At 51.8% G+C, this 22,354-nt stretch overlaps 1 protein-coding gene across 7 annotated transcripts in view; it reads left to right on the top strand.

Annotated features, from left to right (window-relative positions):
• RARA (retinoic acid receptor alpha) overlaps nucleotides 1-22,354 on the top strand; it is a 162,726-nt gene that overhangs the window by 33,722 nt on the left and 106,650 nt on the right. The window contains exon 1 of one of the 7 annotated variants that reach the window (XM_077313709.1): nucleotides 13,844-13,859. The exons of the other annotated variants lie outside the window; for them this stretch is intronic. The gene's annotated coding sequence lies outside the window, so the exon portion shown is untranslated. Of the gene's footprint in view, nucleotides 1-13,843; nucleotides 13,860-22,354 lie in introns of those variants that run through there. 7 annotated transcript variants of the gene reach the window in all.

Here is a 22,354-nt window from a genome sequence, read left to right as displayed (position 1 = left end):
TGGACTCTGCTCATCCACAACACTCTTTCAGGCCCAAAGAAATGATTCTATCCCAGGAGTTTGGTCATCACTTGTTATCTGCCTGGGGGGAAGGTATAAGGCCATTTTCCCCAGGGGAACTGGTCCCTGTAGGCTGAAGATCCATGGTAACAGCGAAGGTTCTCCAGGTACCCCCAGGAGAGTGGCAGCCCTTTCTATTCCCCTGGCCCCTCCCCTCTCTTTTCTGCCCCGTCCGGCGAGCCGCGGAGCCTGTGGGAGAGCGGCTTGCGGATTTTGGCTGGCAGCGACTTCTGCAATTTCCTGATGCTCCCAAGCTCATGTCTGAGATCACTGTGGTTGCTAGCTGAGGTTTGCGAGCTGCTGGGTCCCATGACGCATTGCTCATGCCGTGGGGAGTGCTGCCTGGGGGGGGGGGTGCCAACTTTATTGCTGCTGCAGCATGCAGGGCTGTGTGATAGGGATAGAACATGCTATGCCTCATCCCTGCGCCCGCTGCCCTCGATCGTTGTCCGGTTGGCTGTTTGCCATCTGTTTTCATTTTTTCCCCTGCATCTTTTGTTGCAGGGGTGGCCAAACCGGCTCGCCAGATGTCCATGGGAATTGTAGTCCACGGACATCCTGCTGGCAGGGCGTCATAGGAATTGTAGTCCATGGGCGTGCTCCCTAGCTGGCTCATGGGAATCGTAGTCCATGGACATGCTGCTGGCAGGAGCTCATGGGGATTGTAGTCCGTGGACATCTAGCGAGCCACGGTTTGGCCACCCCTGCTTTATTGTGTCCAAAATATTTATTAGGATATATCTTATGTGGGGATTTGCAGATTCTCTGTCCCAGATTACTTTCAGTAACGTTGGCGTTCCTTTAATTTTGTTTTTGTTTGAAATTGTCAACTGTTTGCTTTTTATACCTTGTATACTTTATGCTGTTCGAACTGTATTATCTCTGTCTTAGTAACCTGAACCTTTCTGAGCTCCACTCTTGAGAGTGGGGGAATGATATATAAATGAAAAAAAATAAATAAATAGAACGACAAAGGGCAGTGAACCTTTAACTCATCCAGAATCACATTTCTGCTGACCTTCCCTTGTTCCAGGCGAGTACGTTAAATTTAATGGTCTCCAAACCATTCCAAACATGAATCAACCCATTTCCGAGCTCCGGAGTGCGTCTTTCGCTTTTATGCCTCCTGTCAAGGCCTTTGCAATGCTCGTTTTGTTCCACGGCCCTTCAAAGAGGCCGTTCGCTTGCTTGCTCCCATTTTCTAGACCAGGAAACTGGAGCTTGTGGTGAAGGGACAGCAGGAATGACCCCTTGGTCACCCACCGGGCCTATGGTGGAGACAGAATGCCTCCGCCCGGCTTCTAGAACCAAATACAAGCTTCTGAATATTTCTGGAGCAGTGGCGTTCTGATCTGAGCCCTTCTTTCCGGATTGAGTGGAATGAGGTCTCCAGTTGTTGTTTTTTTTCTAAGTCAGCTGTTCTGAACCTTTTTCACTGTTGAGAAGCCCCTGAAACATTCTTCAGGCTTCGAGAAACCCAAAAAGGGGCGCGATTGTGCAGAATACGATTGGGAAGCAGAGCTGTGGACACGCCCACCTGGAGGCCCCTCCCCTTTCCATCACTGGCCCTTTTGGGAGGGGAGGCGGGCCGACATGACCATGTATGGTCATATCACCCGATAAACGTTTAACACACCGTAAAAATACGTTAAGGATTGACTCCCACCTATTTGGGAAAACTCTTCCAGGGCAGCCAAGAAACCCCAGGACTTTGTGAAGCCCTGGTTGAGAAAGCCTGCTGTAAGTGAATAAGAGATCTAGGATTTCCTTCTCCCTTTGTCTTGATGCGGCTCGCACCATGTGGCCCGCAGCTGTGCTTGACCCTCTTTCTGTGCCGTGTTAGCCACAAGCTCCTTGCACCAGCCCTCCTCCTGTTTACGAGGCTAAGGTGCAGGCAGGAGGCTGATCCTCGGCTGGCAGTCCTACGCCTTCTTCTTCTCTCCTTTTTTGCACTTGCACCTCTGGGTGTTCTCCGGAAGGGAAGGCTCTTAGCAACTTTCGCTGTGCTGCTTTTCCCTGGGAACTTGGCTTGCTACCTGCGCATCACGCCAACATCCGTGAGAGGAAAAACCAGAGGCTCTGTCTTTTCACTGGCTACAGCCGGCGTGTTCTGGAGGAACCCCTCCCCACCTTCCCCCACCCTTAATTGCATTTGGATGGAAGAGGGAGCTGGAGTTGAGCAGTGAGCTAGATTGGAGCAGCCAGCCAGCATTGGAAAAATCTTGCCTTCGGGGCACGGATCTGTCCTTCCCTTTGTCAGGGGTTGCCCTTTTTGGGCCATCTTTTCCTGTGAGTGTGGCTAGGACCCAGGCGTCGATCCCCTTGGCTTTAAAACCAGTTGTGCTGGGCTTCTTAAATCCAGAGACCCAACTGAGCTCCCCATTCCTTCTCCCTTGCGGGGAGATTCTCCCTAAGATTCTCCCTAGGAATCTTACCACCCTTTACATCTTCTTCTGCACCTCATAGGTTGGAGTTCCGCTGAGAATTTCCGCCCCAGGGCAGGGCTTCATCCCCCAATGCTGCTCCTGGGGACGTGTGCCCCTCTCCGGAGCAGCACGATCGGGTCTGCTCAGTTCCGCTCCGGGACGGGGAGCGGGATCAAGGGAAATGACCCTCCCCTCCCCAATCTGCAGGAATGCTCTGCTGAGATTTAAGCTTGTTCTTCTCTCTCCGCTTGGCGTTCTCGAGAGAGTTTGATTTTTCTTTTTTTCAGGACCTCTGAGGTTTTGCAGGTATTGAGACCACGTTAACGAAGTCAGCAGGCAGAGCAACCTGTGACTTCATTCCCCTCTCCCGGCAGCGCACTGATCGCTTTCCCGGCTGTTGGCTTGTGGGGTTTTGAACCACAACAGCAACAGAAGTTGGGAAATTATCATCGGGGAGTGGGTTGGCTCAGCCACGGAGTACAAAGGGAGAGGAAGGGAGCGGGTGGGACCTACCTGCCCCGCTGACCCTAAGGAAGGTTGCTCTTCAACTTGGGCAGAGTGTGGCCAGTGGTCTTCCAAGTTGAGGTCCAGACGCCCATCCGTTCTGAGTTCTCCGCGGGGGAGCCGAGGCTGGGGGCTCTTGTATGTCACAAGGTGAACAACCTTAATTTCAGTGGTTCTCCGAAAATTGTATTGATTGATGAAGCTGAGAAGAACTGTTGTTGAAGAACGTGGCTGTAGATCAGGGGTAGTCAAACTGCGGCCCTCCAGAGGTCCATGGACTACAATTCCCATGAGCCCCTGCCAGCGAATGCTGGCAGGGGCTCATGGGAATTGTAGTCCATGGACCTCTGGAGGGCTGCAGTTTGACTGTCCCTGCTGTAGATGATGTTTGATGACTGTGGTTGCGTTGAATAGCTGAATATAAACCTTGTGTGTAGAAATCGGAATATTTTGAATTGCAAACAGTACAGGGATGGCTTTGTAAAATTATAGTGTCTTTGAGGATGGTTTACATTGGATCCCAGATGTTCGGGTTTGGATTGGGATGTAGCCTTCCTGGGGCATAGCAGGGTGTGTGTGTGTGGGGGGGCACTTTTTGGGTGTCTTGAGTTTGCTGGGGTTGGGCAAAGGGGAGTGGAGTAAGGAGAGGATCCCTGTAACTTTCCTGGGGTTCGTGGTGGGAGGAATACAGGCACTAGAAGAGCCCATCCTCCCTGTGTCTCTGTTACAGGGATTCCTAACCAGGGTACGTGGACCTCTAGGGGTCCACGGGAAATCCGGAGGGGCATGGTATAGGGGGGCCGTCCAGGCTGTCTTTTAGCTGCTACACTTCTTTCCGGCCTACATGAGGCAGAGCCACAATAGTAGTAATAAACGTGTTGGGAGGGAGCAAAAGGATGGCTAAGGGTGTGGGTAGTGATGTCACTTCTGGGGGCGTGGCAGGGGCCAGCTGACATCACTTCCGGAGCTCCTCGAAGTCTGAAAATTGTTTCAGGGGCTCCTCCACGGCCAAAAGGAGGCCTTGATGCGGAGAGAAGGCGGGCTGGCTATAAATATTTGAACTGAAAAATAGTTAATCTTCGACTCGATTCTTGCAAATCGGGAGACGGCAAATGACCCGGTCACTTTTGCCCAAGTTCCCTGTTATGCTGCAACATGTCCTTGGCGAGCGGCCGGGCCCTCTGGCCGGGCCGGGCTGCAGACGGGGACGGAGGGGTATTCGCTGTTGGCAGGTGGGCCTCCGGCCTTGGTGACCGGCTGCCTTCGCTGACCCTTCCGAGCCGCCCAGCCACGCTCAGGGTGTTTGTTGTTGTTGTGCGGCTGGCTTGGCAGAGGCGAAAGTGTCTGGTCAGGCCGTTGGCAGGAGCAAAGAAGGTTCTTCTTGTGGGAGCCTGCCTCCGAGAGGGTTGGGTAAACAGGTCCTGCAAGAGGGCTGGGGAGGCAAGGAGCGAGCAAGAGAGCAGACTTTGGTTTTCCGTGTGTGTGTGTTAAAGAAGTGGTTTTCCTTCTGAACAATTAACTTGACTCATTGTGTACTTTTCGACTGGTTTGTTTGCAATTGGAAGAGGGCGCCTCCAGGAGCAGAATTGGACGTTCTGACAACCTTGGCCCACATGACTGGGTGACCAAGTTCCCTCCAGGGGTGGGTTGTAGGGTTACTCGATCCAGGTTGGGGCACTCCTGGAGAATTGGGGATGGAGCCTGGGGGAGGGCAGAGACCTCAGTGGGGCATAGCGTCGTAGACTTGACCCTCCAAAGGAGCCCTTTCCTCCAGGGAAACCGATCTCTGGAGTCTGGAGATGAACTGTGATTTGGGGGGGGGGGTGTCGCTAGGTCCTTCCTGGAGGCTAGCATCCCTGACCAGTGGCTCCTTTTGTGCAGGCAAAATGTTTGATCTGCTCCAGGAAAGTTTGATCTGCTCCAGGAAAGTTTGATCTGCTCCAAGCCTGTCAAATGCGTCAATGGCCTTAGAGGATCCAGTTGTCCTTTGTTGCCAGGGCCTGAGCCTGGCCTCTGTTGGGGGAGCTCTGGGCACGGGTTGGTTCTGGTCCTCTGAGGACTTTCCTGGTCTTCCCCGGAGTGCCCCAATCTTTTCCGAGAGGGCCACGGCAGAGCCCTCCTCCTCCTCCTTCCGTTGTAGAAGCCTGGGGCATCCCCTTTTGACTGTCACTGGGGGCAGCATGCAGACAATGACTTGACTTGCGCGGAAAGTGGGCAGGATCGTGACGGAAGCTCGTTCCTTGCCCTGGAATAACCCTGGCCCGAGGACCTTCTTTTCGTTCCCGTGCGCGCGTCTGCGTTTCCTGTGTGTGCACGTTCCGGCGAAGGAGCTTGGATGTTAAAAACACAACTTCGGGCTTTTGTTGTTTTTTTAAAAACGGGGATGCTTTTTTATCAATAGCAGTCGGACCTTCCCAGACCTTCTCTGCCTCCCCCCCCCTCCACATTCACAAGGAGGTGTAAAGAAAAATTGCAGGGGGGCGGGGGAGAGATCTTGGGTGCCCAAATCTATTGTTTAGGAATGAATATTTTCTTCCTCCTCTCCGGGCCCCAGTCTGGTGCTTCCTGCCTCAATGTAGCAACACCCTGGCGTTTCTTCTGCCGGGCGTGCATCTTGCGATTGATTTACCTTGCACTTTACAGCTTCTCCCTCCACCCATCTGGGAGGGGGGGGGGGTTTGCAACCGGGTCTTGGGTTGCCAACCTCCAGGTGGCTCCTGGAGCTCTCCTGGAATTACACCTGGCCTCCAAGTTGCCTAGATCGTCTCCCTCGGAGGCATCCCATCTTTGCTGAGTTCCTTTTGCTCCACAGACCCTCACCTCTGAGCACCATCCCCAGGTCTCCAAAAATGTCCAAGGCCAACCTTGATGTAGCAGTGAAGAGCGGGGGCTTCTAATCTGGCAATGATAGGCATGCAGCCGTATGGATTGCTCCCAGGAATTTGGGAAGGGACCTGCCTTTGTTTCCAAATCCATCAATACTGCTGGGGGGGGGGAGTGGGTGACAGTCATGGTAGGACACACACCCTCTTTCTCCATGCTACGGGCTTGCTGCATCATTGAATTTCATGTGGTCTTTGGGTTTCCGAAGTCGGTGATAGTCGTTGTAGGAACGCACACCAAGTGGGTTGCCGTTTTGCACGTATGAATGAACAGAGTCCGGTTTTAACCGGTCTGCAAGAACAGTGGGCCAGGTTTTCGGTTAGTCTGGTGCAGCATTCTTACGGGGTTTGTTTACGTTCCAGTCTACCTTTCCCCCCCCCCCCCCAGGGACGCGAGGCGGATTACGCAGAGCGAGTGAGTCCAGTCGAGAAAAATGGGACATTGAATAACTAATGCATGAGATTAGACATCTGAAACCACCGGAAAGAGCTGAAGCATAGCATAAATATCCACATGACGCGTTGAGCTATACAGAAATTGCACAATGGCATCCTACCGACAATAAGAGACAGACAACCGTCCCCCAACCGCTTATCCTGGCGAGTTTGTAAAACCATTTTGCTCCACGCAGCCCCAATACCTGCGCAGTTCCTTAGAGGTTTTCTGCAAGCTCATGAGCAGGCGCTGAGGGTGGTGGCCTGTTTCTCCCAGGTTCCTGGCATTTAAAAGGTATACTACCTCTGCCTCTGGAGGTTTCATTGGCTATAACAGTTAATAGCCATTGGCTGATCAAGCAACTGGCAAGCACTGCATTTTGTGTTTGTGAATTGCGTAACGTTTGATTTCTTTTTGACTGTTAGCGAGATGTAGCAGTGGAGAGCGTTGGCTTCTCATCTGGTGAGCCGGGTTTGATCCCCCATTCCTCCACATGCAGCCATCTGGGTGACCCTGGACCAGTCACAGTCCTGTCAGAGCTGTTCTTCCCACATAGTTCTGACAAAGCTCTCTCAGCCGCTACCTCTAATTTGGCAAGCTGGGTTTGTTCCCTGTTACTCCACATGCAGCCAGCTGGGGCACTTTGGGCTAGTCACAGTCCTCTTAGAGCTGTTCTCACTGAGCAATTCTGTCAGACCTCTCTCAGCCCCAGCTGCCTCACAGGGGGTCTGTTACGGGGAGAGGAACGGAAGGGGATTGTCAGCCGCTTTGAGGCTCCTTCCTTCGGGTAGTGAGAAGAGAGGCATAAAAACCAACTGTTCTTGCAAAAACAAAGTCAAGATGCAGATTTTGTGTTGGCAAGAACTTTGCATGAGTGCGGGATGGGTGGGGAGGAGGTGTCAATCTCAAAAAAACAAAGCAGTTCTCTGGCATTGCAGAAAGAGCACGTGCAGTTGTGTGCAGAGTCCAAATAAATTAAGCGCCTGTATTTTCAAAGCTGAATAAATCAGTGCAAAATTTTAAAAAAACACACACACACACACACACAAACACAGCAGAGAAGAGGCCAGGGTATAAAGGTTGCAGATTTCAGCTGCTGTTGGCACAGAAACAGACTTTATGGTGGCAGAATTGTAAACCGGTCGAAGCATGGTGCCCCTTAGTGGGTAGCTTTCTTCCCTGTCTGCTGCATGGGTTGGCAAAGACGGTGGCTTTTTCTCTTCCTCCCCCCCCCCCCCCCAGTTGCCAGTAGATGTTCCTCTTTAGCTGGAATTGAAACTGCGGCGTGTGGGCGACATCAGGAAACGTTTCGTCAACACCGGTGGCGGATTCTCGTCACCCAGTTTTTTCTTCTTTTAAAAAAAGGAACTTGGGTCTCCCTGGGAAAAAAAAAATGGGTTATGCGCACATGTATGTGCTAGGCGAATTTATGATAAGGTGGGCAGAAGGCAGCTTTTATTTGAGGGGGTGGGGAGGTGAGATGCTTTGAAAAGGGGATCGTTGAGCATCCTGGGGGTTTCCCAGAGCTTTAAGAATTGATTTCTGAGTGTTTGTGAGAGAGGCTAATTTTCCCCCCTTTCTCTCCTTCCTGAAAGGAAGCAGAAGAACCGACCGTTTCAAAAAGTGCCTTTGACTGTGGAACTCTGTGTCAAAGAGGCTGCCTTTTAAACGCAGAAGGATTAGATAAAAATCACTAAAAACCCACCACTGTTTGAAATCTTTGTTGTCTTCCCACCCCGGGTCAACTCCAAGCATGATCTTGGTTCCCAGTCATTTCCGTCCCCTCATCCTTGATGAAATCCTGGAGGGGAAGAGATGAAAATGCGTCCCTCTATAGCCGCTCTCCAGATGTCCATGGACTACAATGCCCATGAGCCCCTGCCAGCATGCTGGAGAGCCACAGTTTGGCCACCCGTGCTCTAAAGTTAATGTGTGATCGGCTGTAACTTGAAGGCATTCCAAGAGTAGGTCAAAATATCCTTGCAATTTTGTATTTACTTCATTTATGCCCCGTCGTCTTTCCTGTAGCAGCTCCCATCATTCGCCTCTCCTCCTTTTTATCCTCCCAATAACCCTGTGAGGTGGGCTAGCTGAAAGAGAATGGGCGGACCGCGGCAGAGTGGGGATTCGAACCTGTGATCGCTGCAACACACCGGCTCTCTTGCTTGCTTACGCCATCTTGGGGGGCTGTTTTGTGTGTTAAAAAACAAGGATGTGCTCTAAATCAGGGGTAGTCAACCTATGGTCCTCCAGATGTCCATGGACTACAATTCCCATGAGCCCCTGCCAGCATTTGCTGGCAGGGGCTCATGGGAATTGTAGTCCATGGACATCTGGAGGACCACAGGTTGACTACCCCTGCTCTACATGAATAAAAATGATTGCCATAAAGGTACTCTGCCAAACATAAGAAAACATTTTCAGCCATAAACCCCTCACACTAGGAAAGGCTTTCCTGCAGAATGCCAATTTGCAGTGTCACCTGAATAGCTGCGGCGTAGAGGGACTTCCTGACACTTTAAGGAATGTGATTCCATAATAGAGGAGCTGCTGCCAAGGAAAGTTCTGGGTCGGACAGGCAAGCTCAGTATTTGACCATCCCGTGGCACCTTCCAAGGGCTGGAACCTTTCCCCCCTGTGTCCCTATCCTTCAGGATTAATTTGCCTGGCACAGCATCTGCCTCTGGGCTCTGCGATGTTTTCCTCTCTCTTCTTCTTCTCCAGTCACCTGAGGGTCAGGCAGGAATTCCAGGTGAGCATGCAGGGAGATGCGGGTGTCAAAGGTAGCCGACGGCGCTGTCCCCTTTCCGATTCATTCATCAGGCTGGATCAGAAGCGTCCCAGAGGGGCTTCCCCCCGCCACCCTCCATGACAAGTCACATAAAAGACTTAAAAGGGGGTCAAGCAGCGAGTGATCCACCCGCGGGGATCCCTTGCATCCCTCACCCTGAACCGTCGGCGGTTCAAGCTTTGGCGAGGAGGTTTTGGGGTTGATTATCCTTGCAGTTCTAAGAGGATCGGCCCCGAGGCTGCCTCGACCGCTGAGCTGCTATCGGTAGGGACAGGCATGCCAAAAAGGCTTTTGATTTTTTAGGGCTTTTGGGCAGAAAAGTTCCCTTGGTGCTTTTGGTTCCTGGGGAAAGGGGATTAGAGAGGGCAGCCCTTCTTGCCCCTCCTCGCCACTGGATCCGTCTGCAGCATCCTTCTGCTCCGGGCGTTCCGGGCTGCGGCTGGTTCTTAAATGTTAGCTTTTTTGTTTTGCCCGGAGAGTGCGATCTATCCCCGCTCCCCCTCCCCTCCCCTCCCCTCCCGCGGAGTGACAGTTGCGTGCCAGCGTGCGTCTCTGGCGAGCGGACCACGGCACGGCATTTGCCCCGTAGCGGGAGCGCCGCAGAGAGGGGTCCAGACGCCCGGCCTTCCTTGGCGGCTCGCTTCGCTCAGGGGTCTCCGAACATCCTAATGCGGGCTGACGTGGTTATGGAGCTGAGCATCGGCCCCTCTCCCCGCAGTCCTTCCTCTCCCGCCACACCAGCGTGACCTTTACAGGGCAGGGAGCAACCTCCAGGTCCTCGGGGGAAGCCTGGGACCGTTTGGGGAGCTTGTAAGCCATGTGCCAGACGCGGGCGGCCGCAGCTGGGCCGATCTCGTCAGCATTTAGACGGGAGACCTCTGAGGTGTCACCATGTAGAGCAGGGGTAGTCAAACTGCGGCCCTCCAGATGTCCATGGACTACAATTCCCACGAGCCCCTGCCAGCGAATGCGAATGCTGGCAGGGAATGCTGGCCAGCGAATGCTGGCAGGGGCTCGTGGGAATTGTAGTCCATGGACATCTGGAGGGCCGCAGTTTGACTACCCCTGATGCAGAGGCTGGCAGTGGCAAGCCTTGAGCATCTGACCTGGCCTGGAATCCAGGGTGGAATCCAGCCCTCTTCCCTGCTGGTGGGAAAGGAAGGTGTGGACGTAAGCTATACGGGTTTGCGGCTGTAGTAAGGAGGAGACCTGGGCCAGGTGGAATGAAAGAGTTGGCCGGATCCAACCCCACAAGCTGGGGCATAGCAGAGCAAAAAACAAAACAAAACAAAGGAGCCGTGAATTTGTAACTTGGATCATTTCAGGTGGCTCACGCAAGTGAGTCAAGCCATATATTGCAGGGTGGACGAAACCAAATCCAGTTTCTTCGTTAAAGGCATCTGAGAGATTTTTGTCCCTGACTCTAAATTGTGGGCAGTCCGTCAGACACCCCTGCAACCACCAAAGGTACTACATCCATTCTACAGACAAACCCATTTGACCTAATGTGTTAGCACAGGATGTGAGTTGTTTTCGTTTGTTTAGACTTTTGGGGAAATTGCCCCGTGGGTGGCATTATTTGTCAAGTGCCCAAGGCCACGTAAACCCGGGTTTATTTATGCCAAATTCATGACTTTGCTCTGTTTCTTCTTGGTCTGCGGAGTTAAGGAAGCCAGAGTCTTGAGCTCCAGCATTTGTGTTTTGGGTCAGATGCATTTTAAACAGTAATCTTCGGAACTGAATACGATACAACGACAGGGGTACCGCAAAACCCAAATCCACATGCCAAGGTAGAATTTTTCTTCCTGGGACCTTGCATTATTCTGTTTGTAGGTCGGTCTCTGTAATTGTGAGAGAAAACAGGAGAGATAACTAAACAATGCTCCCTAATCTGCAAATACTTTGAGGGGGGGGGGGGAGTCCAGCGTTGCGTCTTGGTTAAGAGTGGGTGACTCTAATTTGGGGCACCGGCTTCGTGCCCTGCTCTTCCACATGGAGCCAGCTGGGTGACCTTGGGCTAGTCACAGTTTGTGCAGAGCAGTTCTCCTAGAGCTCCCACAGGGATCTCTGTTGTGGGGAGAGGAAGGGAACGGTGTTTGAAAGCTGCTTTGGTACGCCTTCGGGTCGTGAAGGCCAGCTCTCCTTCAAGTCCCTCTTCCAATTAAATCAAGATGGTTAGCTGTGTCGTTCTGTCTGCAGCAGATTCTTTAAGGCGGGGGCGGGGGGGCAAACTGTGGCTCTCCAGATGCCCGTGGACTACAATCCCCATGAGCTAGGCCACAGTTTGGCCACCCCTGCCTTAAAGGCTAATCTCTGAAGAAGTGAGCTGCGACTCACAAAAGCCCTGCCACCAACGTTGTTTGTCTTTAAGGTGTCACTGGTCACTTGCTCTTCCAAATTATCTTTGCATCGGATGCAATTTGCAAGGTACCCTCCTCTGTCCTTGTTGCAGGTCTGTGTCCTGTCTGGCCGAGCATGAATGTGGTCTTTCCGCAGATGTGTTACAGAACTGCAGGAGCAAGGCTGGCGGGAAAGGGCGCATATTAAGCCTGTGGGCTCCGTTGACACGGTTTTCCAAAACAGAAGCTTTTATTAACTCCAGCCCCCAACCACAAACGCCGAACGCTCCTCAGAGGACAACTTACATACACCTGTACAAGCCCGCCAAAGAACTTGATTGGTCCTTAACGGGAGCAGCCCATTGGTCCATAAGTTCACGTCAAGATAGTATCTGATTGGATGAATAGCGATCCCTCGTTAGCGTAGTGGTGGACATTAGTGCTGAAGATTGGTCGCCCTTCTCCCCAACAGGGACCCGAATTGGCTCACACCATTCTCCCTTTTACCCTCACAACAACCCTGTGCAGCAGGCCGCCCAGCCAGCATTCATGGCCGAGTGGGGATTCGAACCTGGGTCTCCCAGATCCTAGCTTGAAACGCTATTCCACGCTGGCCTGCCTGCCGGCCTACCTACATCTTCAAAACAAACCTCTCCAGCCAAATCTCTCGCCAGCAGTAGTGCCTTGTATGTTAATCTTCCAGTCTGGGGAAGATTGCCTAGCAATATAAGCCTTAAAGCAGAAGGATGGTAAGGCCTGGAAGGGGGCAGGGATGCTTCCCGTCTCCACCCAGCTGTTCGGCGTGTCCCTTTCAATGTCCCCCTTCTGCTTTGGTCGGGAGCAGTTTTCCCTCTGTCCTCGCGGCCTTGAGCGTTCCCACACAGCCTTATAGAAAGGGATGCTATGAACAAGCACTGTAAAGCTGGCTCTTGTATTACCTTGGGAACGCATTGGAGGGTGTTGGTGGGTGGAACCAGAAGTAGCATTTTGGAGATCTCGCTGGCCTTGGGACCACACAGAATTCTGTTCACGTCCAGACAATAGAATCAGTGTCCGGTAGCACCTTTAAGACCAACAAAGATTTATTCAAGGCGTGAGCTTTCGAGTGCAAGCACAGAATTCTGTTCACGTCCTGACAATAGAATCAGTGTCCGGTAGCACCTTTAAGACCAACAAAGATTTATTCAAGGCGTGAGCTTTCGAGTGCTTGCACTCGAAAGCTCACGCCTTGAATAAATCTTTGTTGGTCTTAAAGGGGCCACTGGACTCTGATTTTATTGTGCTGCTTCAGACCACGTCCAGACAGTTGCCGTATGCTGGAGAGTTCTTTCTGCAAGGGCCTTCAAGTGACGAGTGCGTCCTTAACATTTGTCATGGGGTCCCTGAAAGTGAATGGGCAATGAAATCTTGACAGCACGGTAGGATGAGAGGAGAGTCTCAGGTCTGGGGTGGGTGGGATGTCTGCATTCCACACAGCTAGTCGTTCTGGAAGTAGAATGAGTTTTGCAGAACTGGGAAATACGTACCAGTCTGGATAATGCACGTAGTTCTCTACCGGACTGCAGAATTCAGCCTCTATGGGCAGAGCACGGATTAATGCAGCACATGCTCTCCCCGAGCCGTTTTTTGATCTTTCCAAAGTGCTATTGTTTCTCAGAGGGAGTGTTTCACGCTAAGACTATCCTTGCAGTTTGGTGACACTCCCCGTCAAGAATCGTGCGTTAAAAGTGTTTCCGTGAAAAGAGCTTCTGTGTGACAAGAACCATCGCAAGTTTAGCTTGAGAAACGTGTCTTATTTTTTCGACTTCTTGGTACTATTTCAGGATGTAGACCAGCTGTTTATCGGTTTAAACAAAACAATGAAACACCCCACCTTTCTTTCGGGCGATTCTGGTGTAGATGCAGCTGGGAAGAAGGGGACATGTTTTCTCTTTCTCAAAATATTTGAGAGCATCTATGGCTGGGAGAGTCCGTGGCTCAGTGGTGGAGCTTCTGCTTGGCGTGCAGGAGGTCCTGGGTTCGAACTCTGGCGTCTCCAGTTAAAGGGCCCCGGCAGGAAGAGATGGGGACGGCCTCAGCTGGAGAAGACCCTGCCAGTTTGAGTAGATATTACTGACATTGATGGACAGATAATCTGATTCCGCTCAAGTAGGTTCCACATATTGTGTAAATGTCCTCTGAAATGGGCAGAAATGCAGGCTTCCAGGAAGAACTGGTCTCATCTCTCAAAACCGTTCACGTTATCCTGGAAAGATCTCTTTTGTCTTTCCCGCTTTCTTAACACGGTATTTTCTTCTCTGGTTTTACAGTCAGATTATTCTGCGTCATTCCTTAGAATGAAGAGACGGCGGAGTTATTAACCAGTGAGGACCAGTCTAGACATTTCTGCATCCCAGTGGGAGTGAGAGGGCCGTGAAATAGGTTCGGATGCTTCCTTTGTCGCTACCTGTGGTGGGATTGTTTGCCCTAACCATCAGCCAGTCCTTTCGCCCTCCGTCCCTTGACGTTTTAGCACGGAGTTCCGCAAGCCCAAGAGCACATCTCCGAAAGTGTATCAACAGTCTATGAGAGTCAGTAACTCAAAACCAGGTCTCATAACAATGGAAGCAAAACAATGGCACCTGGCCAGGTGTCCTCTTACTGCTGTGAGGCAGGCAGGCTGATAAATTGCTGGGAAGACCAAGCCTTTTTCAAATGCCGAGTTTATGACAATAAGATTGCTATTTAATCTTTACAAATTCATCCTTGGCTCACACGGCGTTTCTTTCGTTGCATGGGTTCGCCAAGCCCGTGACTTGGAAGAAAATTGTATTTTTTTTTTTTTTAGCTGGAAACATTTTCTTCTGTCCTCCAATCCCCAGGGGTATGTGCAGCAGGTACATGACCTGGGTCCTTTGGGCTTTTCCAATGAAGTGAGATCTCTGTCCATGCAAAGGATACTGCATTTGAAACTGGCCTGGGTGGCAGGGACACCCCTGCCTCTGTGCCTTTGGCTGGCACTTTTCATGTTTGGCAGTTCTTGGGTAGATGCCCCACCCCACCCCCCCTAGCCTGGCTGAAGGCCTCTGCTTTCATCTTCCCATCCTCGTGTGCGGATGTCAGATAACGCAACCGCACCTTATCTCTTGCCATCAACCACAGCGCAAAAAATAGCCATGTAGCATGGCCTCCATCACCGTGGCCAAAGTCCTGGTTCCAGGAAGGCGTCCAATCTCACATTCGGCTCAAGATTATCTCCCCCACGCCCCCCTCCCCCACCTCTTTATAACGTCCCTTTGCTGAAAATTTCAAACTTTGCTCTCAGCTTTTTCCCAGCCTGGTTGCGAATCCGTGACTTCCAAAAGGCGGCCTCGTAAATCCGTGGAGGTCTTGGGAGCCAGTTCAGCCAGGGGGCTCACGTGGGATGTGCCTCCCCATTCCCAGACAAACAGCTGGGACCTGACCATGCGCCTCCCCCCCCCATACTGGGGATTGCAGAGACTCTATCAGGGAGTCCCCCCCCCAAAAAATAAACCTTTGCAGTGAGATGGGAGCGGGGGAGACGGACTGTGACTCTTCCACCTGGCATTCAGCAAGCTGGTACCCACGCCCGAGGGGGGGCGTGTAGAGGCGGCCGGGCGAGAGTGGGTGGGGAGGAAAGCCGACACTTGGACAGGCACCGAGGGTTCCCGTAACTGAAAAGGGCACGGATTCGGAGCGGCACGCCGCCCGCCGCCTTCCCCCCCCCGTGGCCCCAAGCGCTGGTATTTACGGACCTTTATCCTCTCGCTCTCCGTTTCGCCGCTCTCTATTTATAACCGAGAAGCTGCTTATGTTGCCATGTCGTGGCTGTCCTGCCAGGCAGACTGGCCCGTGGAGCATCGTCCTTGCTCATGCCTCCCAGCCCCCCTCCCCTCCCTCCCGCCGCCTCCCTATCGCAGAGGGGAAATAGCTTCCCCCCATCGAGCCAGAAAAATTGTACCCCTCGCCCCCTCTTTTTCGTTCTTATTTTTGGGGGGGGGGGACAAAGAGCCCGCGGTGGAGATGTCAGCAGCTGTGATGTAAAAGGTGGCCCAGGGCCAGGACTCCCGGGCTCCCTCCCCAGCTGTACCAAAGGGGGGGGCCGCGGGGTGTTTTAGGGAGGGATTGGAGCCAGGAGACTCCGCATCTCTTCACGGATGGTGTGGGGAGAGAGAGAGAGCAAGGGGAGTTTTAGTGGATCTTGGAAGAGGACCACGAACCGGTGGGTGGGGTCCGATTTACTGGAACTCCTCCACCCATCCACGTCTGTCGGACAACAAAGAAAAGTCCTCTTCTCCCTCCCCCCCCCTTTCCCCAAAAACGCAAAGCGCTGTAACATTTCCCCCACTCGTTTGTGGAAATGTTTCGTTGCCTTTGTTGGTCAAATCGGTTTATTAAAAGAATTCTCATTGTCCCAAAGCAAATGGTAAACCCTCTCTCTCTCTGCCCACGCATCGAGGGGGTCCCCGTTATATAGAAAGAGGAACTGACTTTCTGTGAATTTAAGAGGTGCAGCTGGAATTTGCACCCAGGACTGTATAAGATTCCGGGCCGAGTTCTAGTTAGTAGTTGTCTGAGGAACCATCTAGGCCAGGGGTGGTCAAACTGCGGCCCTCCAGATGTCCATGGACTACAATCCCCAGGAGCTCCCTGCCAGCGAATGCTGGCAGGGGGCTCCTGGGAATTGTAGTCCATGGACATCTGGAGGGCCGCAGTTTGACTACCCCTGATCTAGGCGAAGTAGCTGCACGGGTATTTGTGTGTGTGTGTTTGTGCATTGGGGTGATCGCCGTTGGGAGAAACGAATGGGCCCTCAGATTGCTACTGTTGTGCGGTCAGCCCGCCCCACTGCTGTGTAATTTGCACGATCAAAGCAGGCTCTCGCCAAGCATTGTTAATGAAGTGCACAGGAGAACTAGGGATTGATGGGTGGAAATTAGAATTAGAACAGAGAGGAAAGGGCATGTGTGTGCGCATTTCTGGGATTTCATGAGTGCACTGAATATACAAAACACACCTGGAAAAGACACTTCGGGTTGGGACGGACCTACGGTGACTAAACAACTTAAAAAAACAAATTCCACCGTCCTCTAGCTTAGGGGTAGTCAATCTGTGGTCCTCCAGATGTTCACGGGCTACAATCCCCATGAGCCCCTGCCAGCAAAACGGTAGTCCATGGACACCTGGAGGACCACAGGTTGACTACCCCTGCTCTAGAAAAAGTCTTATCTGGATTCTTCATCCTGTTGAGAAGGCCTAGGTTGCCCTTGAACAGCTGAGGACACTGACATGCTCTCCTCCTAGAAATATGGGAAACCAAAGAACCGGCACAAATGCCTCTGTGTTTAAATTCATGCCAGGCTTTCGGAGTGCTTAAGCAGCCTAAGAAAGGAAGGCCGGGCCTATTGTGGGTTCGCTTGGGATGAATTTTCTCTGCCCGTGTCCCTTGGAGCTGGGAAACTGAATCTTTGAGGTGTGTATCCCACGACAGTGCAGGGAGCAAACGTCCCCGGTCCAGGTGTGGGAAGCAGCATCTGGAGGCTGGAAGAAGGTGGCTCAAGAACTTGTAGGCCTGGTTCTTTCGAGTGCTTCATGCTTCCCATAGAAATTCCTTTTGCACTTCTCCCTCGATTTGCATCAGGACTAGAAACTTCATTCCTTCCGGAGTTACAGAACAGCCCTTTGCTCCTTCTGTAAATGCACACCAGCAGATTCTCCGTAGCTCAATGAAATCCATTGCTGATTTTTCTTTATCCTACTTTTTCCGTGCCAGAGCTTTCTATGGTTGCGCTTAGGTGCTTTGCTAACCGGGGAGGGCCTTTGCATTGTAGCTTCTCCCCCCTTCCCCGTCCTGCTTCATCTTTATATTTCTCCCGTTGTTACCCTCGCTGACCGACAGGACGCTCTTGGAGTAAATGAGGGCTGAGTGAATGAAGAGGCCACATTAACTAGACGTCGGCAGTGTGGTGGTCCCCAGGGAGGGAAGGAGTAATTACCTGTCCGTCCGGCTGGTGGTGCAACCCCCCCCCACACACACACAGTTCTCCCACGTATACAGCCCCCCCCCCACCCCAAGCTGGTCACTGCATACCCAGTTGGGCAGGAGGCTGTAATCACATTCCCAGTGACAAATGTAGTTATTAAAGAAAATGGGTTAATCCGCCTCCTACAGCTGGAGGGGGCTTAGTGGGGAGGGGGAGGGGGAAGGGGGGCTTCCTCCTGATATCGAAGGGGGGGGGATGCTGGGGGAGTGGAGCGGGTTGGGGAGGCACCGGTGACTGGACGGCTTCATTAATCCTTTGGTATGTTGGGGCAAACTAGGTGACCCCAGTTTATGCTGGGGGGGGGGCGGGGAGAATGGGTGAGTGATTTTTAGAGGGTCTCGATTGGATGCGTACAGGTTGACAATGAAAACATCTCGGTTTTAAAAGACGCTGTATGTAGCCTCAGAGAGCCCTTATATGTTCCTTAGCGAATTTTTAAAACATTTTCTCTCTTCCCAACAAGGGTGCACTTTTTTTTTTAAGCGCCTAAAGCTCATGGCCCCTGATGGGGTCTGTCTTACAGTCTGCAGCCAGGCTGTTTCTCGGGTTTTCTCTCCCACATCTTTATACGGACCTTCCTCCAAGGAGCTGAGGGTGAAATGTCACCCAGGGAATGTTGGAACTCAAAAACTTAATCTCCCAGATCTTGGTCTTCTGTCTCTTTGGTGCTCGGCAAGCTGGAAGGTAATTTTCTATGGTGTTTAACGTAATTAAGAGTGCCAAAGTCTCTTCGAGAGATCAGAGGGTTACCGGGCCTAAAACAGGAATTAAATTTTACCCAGAGTCGCTGGGGGTGACTTTCTAGCCCCGTCCCTCCAAGCTGTAGTCTATGAACTATTCTGCTGTCAGAAGAAATGTCCTGCAGGTTTCATGCAGTCTAAATAACAACAGCCTTTTATAAGCCTGTAATAGGGTCATCCCAGGAGTGTTAAGGGGTAGTAGTTGTGTTAACACTCAGATTTCCCTTTGAAACTGGCTAAACGATACATGCATATACGTATGTAAAAAGAGAATTGTGGCTGGGTGGGGAAAAAATAAAAATAAACAGAAAAAGATCCATTTAAAAATGTTTTCTTTTTAGACACTCCTCCTTTAAATCTTCTTGAGAGCCTCTTGTGGCTCAGAGTGGTAAGGCAGCAGACATGCTGTCTGAAGCTGTCTGCCCATGAGGCTGGGAGTTCGATCCCAGCAGCCAGCTCAAGGTCGACTCAGCCTTCCATCCTTCCGAGGTCGGTCAAATGAGGACCCAGCTTGCTGGGGGGTAAACGGTAATGACTGGGGAAGGCACTGGCAAACCACCCCGTATTGAGTCTGCCGTGAAAACGCTGGAGGGCGTCACCCCAAGGGTCAGCCATGACTCAGTGCTTGCACAGGGGATACGTTTACCTTTACCTTTTACTTTTAAATCTCCAGGAAACTCCTGCTAGACATAGTGTTCGTTTTTTTAAATTGACATTTGGGCTGTTAGGAGACCATGGGTTAAGTCTTGGGTTGGGGAGAGACGTTCCATCTCTTGCCCAATTTAGTTTGGCTAGCACTTGCGAACTGGTTGGGAAATCTTGCAGTACTAACCCCGGACAATTAAAGCTGCATTTCTTCGTTGGCACCGTGGATCAAGCACCCTGAGAGCAAATTTCTGTCCTGTAAGCAGCTCTGAAGGTACGCATTGCACACGTTCACGTTTAACGCCCCAGGTGGCTGGGGATGGGGAGGGGCGCATGCACGTGGGCAGGTGGACTTCCAAACAGTCATGTGGGCTAGTCACTTCTTTGCAAGTTTCATTAAATACAAAAGCCCAGTAAGATTTGCTCTAAAGGGGTTCCAACCTGTAGAGTTTTCTAGTCCTGGAATTGCCGGCTCACGGAAGCCACGAAGGACATCGATTTTGGGAGGAGAGCGGCCAGGGAGAAAACGGGACTCAATTCCCCTCCCATAATCCTCCTCTTCCCAGCCTCCTCTCCCGTTTCCTGTTCCTCTCTGTTTTCACGCTGCTCAGTTTTTAAAGATAAGTGCCAACATAATCCCCCCATCCAAATACTCGTCTCCCCCCCCCCGCAAGGCGTGGGAGGACGGGTGGGGGGGCTGGCCACCTGTCGCTGGGGCAGGATGGCGCGTCTGGGCCTCCTCTAGGGTAACTGGAGTGTCACATTCTTGGCGGTAATTTTAGCTGGTTGGGGTGAGCTGCTGCAACAGGTGGAATTTCATTTTGCTATTGAAAGGCCTGTTGTTGGGAGGAAAGACCGTGTGTGTGTGTGTGTGTGTGTGTCTGTACACAGTGCAGTCGGGGCGGGGGCAGGAGGGGGGGCTGCGAGACGGCGGTATAATATATTCTGGATATTGTTCTTAAAGCTGGGAGCTCAGATTGCCTCCTCTGGTACAGTGGCGCCCAGCTCTCATCCCACCTCCCCCTAATTTCTTAGGAATGCAACAGCCACTGTAATACTTGCTGGGGGTGAATTACCTTCATTTCAGCGTTTTCTTGCTCGGACGTCCAGGAAAGAGCGGTAAAATCAGCTCAGGCAGACCGACATGTTGGATTCTTAATTTTTTACTTATTAATGCACCCATACGTTGTTGGATATTGCACAGGGTTACCAGATGTCCTCTTTTTAGGGGGCATGTCCTCTTTTGGTGGCTGGCCTCTTTTTGGTTCTGTAAAAAAAAAAAAAAAGTTCCCTTTTGGGATATAGAGAGGAATATTTCTAGTTAGTAGCGATTGTCATGGTTTAAATATGGGAGGTTACATCAAAAGAGATTAGTCATAGGTTTTATGTTTGGTGTGCAGGTTAAGAGCAGGGGCTTCTATGCTGGAGAGCTGGCTTTGATTCCCTGCTCCTCCACGTGCAGCCAGCTGGGTAACCCTGGGCTACCCACAGTCCTGTTAGAGCTGTTTCTGTCGGGCTTAGGTTAGTCAGGGTCTTTTAAAGAAAATCTTGAGAAGGCTGAGAAAGTCGCCACCGTTTAATGAGACGGCACACTTTTAAAGATGCGGTTTTTTTTTTGCGGGGAACTAATGCCTTTTTGAAGATGGAGCTCTCCACGTCCTTTTGAAAACAGCCTGGCTTTCTTTCCTTTTGAACAGTTCCAACATTGGTAACGTTCTTCAGATTTAACTGGCTAAAAAAGCCATTGCACCATTACCGACGGCATTTAAAAACTGGACAGCGACTTTTAATTTTTACTACCGTTGGTCCAGACTTTTCCTTTGGGACATCAGGAGTGGGTTACATTACGCTAGAGCAGGGGTGGTCAAACTTTGGCCCTCCAGATGTCCATGGACTACAATTCCCATGAGCCCCTGCCAGCGAACGCTGGCAGGGGCTCATGGGAATTGTAGTCCATGGACATCTGGAGGGCCAAAGTTTGACCACCCCTGCGCTAGAGTTTGGGCATCTTATCTGTACCAAGTCCTGGCATCGCCATGTCGGCGAAGAGCGAGGGGAGGGGCGATTTTAGGTAACCCCTGCCACTCAAAGTGTGCATGTGGACCTTTGGAGGAGTGTGCATGTGGACCTTGTGGGCTTGACATATAAATGCTGCGAGTGGGCTGGGTGGACGGAGCCGCTGAGCCCCGGGTACTCTGTCCTTGGGATACACAGCTGTTCCCAGATTCGTGCCTGAGAAGACGGAAAGTCTGAATTGACAAACGGATGCTTCCCCTTGTTGGGCGTTTGACGCAGGTGTCGGCAAGCCTGAGAGTCGCACAGCATTCTTGGCCGAGGGAGGAGAGTTGGAATCCAGTTTGGAGAGAGGCTGGAAAGTTTTGCACGCGGCCGATTGGTGACTTGTCTTCATTTCCGGGCGCTTTCCCCATTCACGATTAAATTCTTCACGCAGACTCTTCCCTCCGCCTCAGCACCTGATTTCTGGACTTGTTTCACCCTGAGCTAAAAACTGAAAAAGAAATCTGCTTCATGGGGCTGTTTAATGGGATTTGGGGGGGCCCCTTTCCATGCCGTCCCATTGGGCAAACCTTGATTCTCTGAGCCCCTTCCTCCTCTCCAGATTCCAGGCTGTCAACTTACGCGTGCCTCTTGGGTAAAGTTTGGCTCCCCTCCTTAATCCCCACCCTCCCCTGTGCCAACTCTGTGAGCCATGTGCAGAGAGATATTGCTGAGATTTTTGGAAGGGGGGGGGAGAATCCAATGTGATTCATGCCTCCGCTCCCCCTCCCGTGAGCATGACCACGAGTTGAAATGCCACGGGGCCACGGGTCCTTTGCGAGCCTCATTTCCCCACTTTGTCTGCCGTTTGCCGTGCGCGTTCTCTCAAGTCCCAGCGGTGTTTCTCTTGTCGTTTCAAACCAGAGTCTCTTACTCAGAAGGTCCTTTTTTCATCATCTTTAGGATGCTCGGGCCTGCAACGCACTTCTCCCCCCCCCCCCGCCCGATGCTGCTTGCTGTCGCGTGTGAGCCAACTCCAAGAGTGAAGAGGAAAACCACAAAGCTGTTGACCATACATCAGATTTTCATCACGTTTCCTGTCTTGTCCCCAGATCACACTGGCTGAGGAAATGAGGGTGGCATCTTGCAGAGAGCCGTCTGTCGGCGGCCTGGCCCTCTCACGGGTGCCCACCCAGCCTCACCCTCTTCGTCCAGCTAATCCTCCATTGCTGGCTAGCCCAGTTGACCCAAGCCACGCCATCGGCCGCACTGGCACATTAGCCTCCGAGCCCTTTTCCTGCAGCAGATGCCGGGGGCAGCCCTTCGGGAGAGCCCCAGGTTCCCCGGCATGACAGTTTCTTACAGAGAGACCGGTGGTTTGGAACTATTTGCAGAGAGTGTGAAATTTTCTTTTTTCAGATGGTTAGGGGAAGGAACACCGCAAAAGAAAAAACAAAAGCTTGTTAGTTAAAAGACAAAACACCTCCCA

The sequence above is a fragment of the Paroedura picta genome, chromosome 16 (assembly GCF_049243985.1).
Source record: "Paroedura picta isolate Pp20150507F chromosome 16, Ppicta_v3.0, whole genome shotgun sequence".
Taxonomy (NCBI): domain Eukaryota; kingdom Metazoa; phylum Chordata; class Lepidosauria; order Squamata; family Gekkonidae; genus Paroedura; species Paroedura picta.
This window is presented reverse-complemented; position numbering and strand designations above follow the sequence as displayed.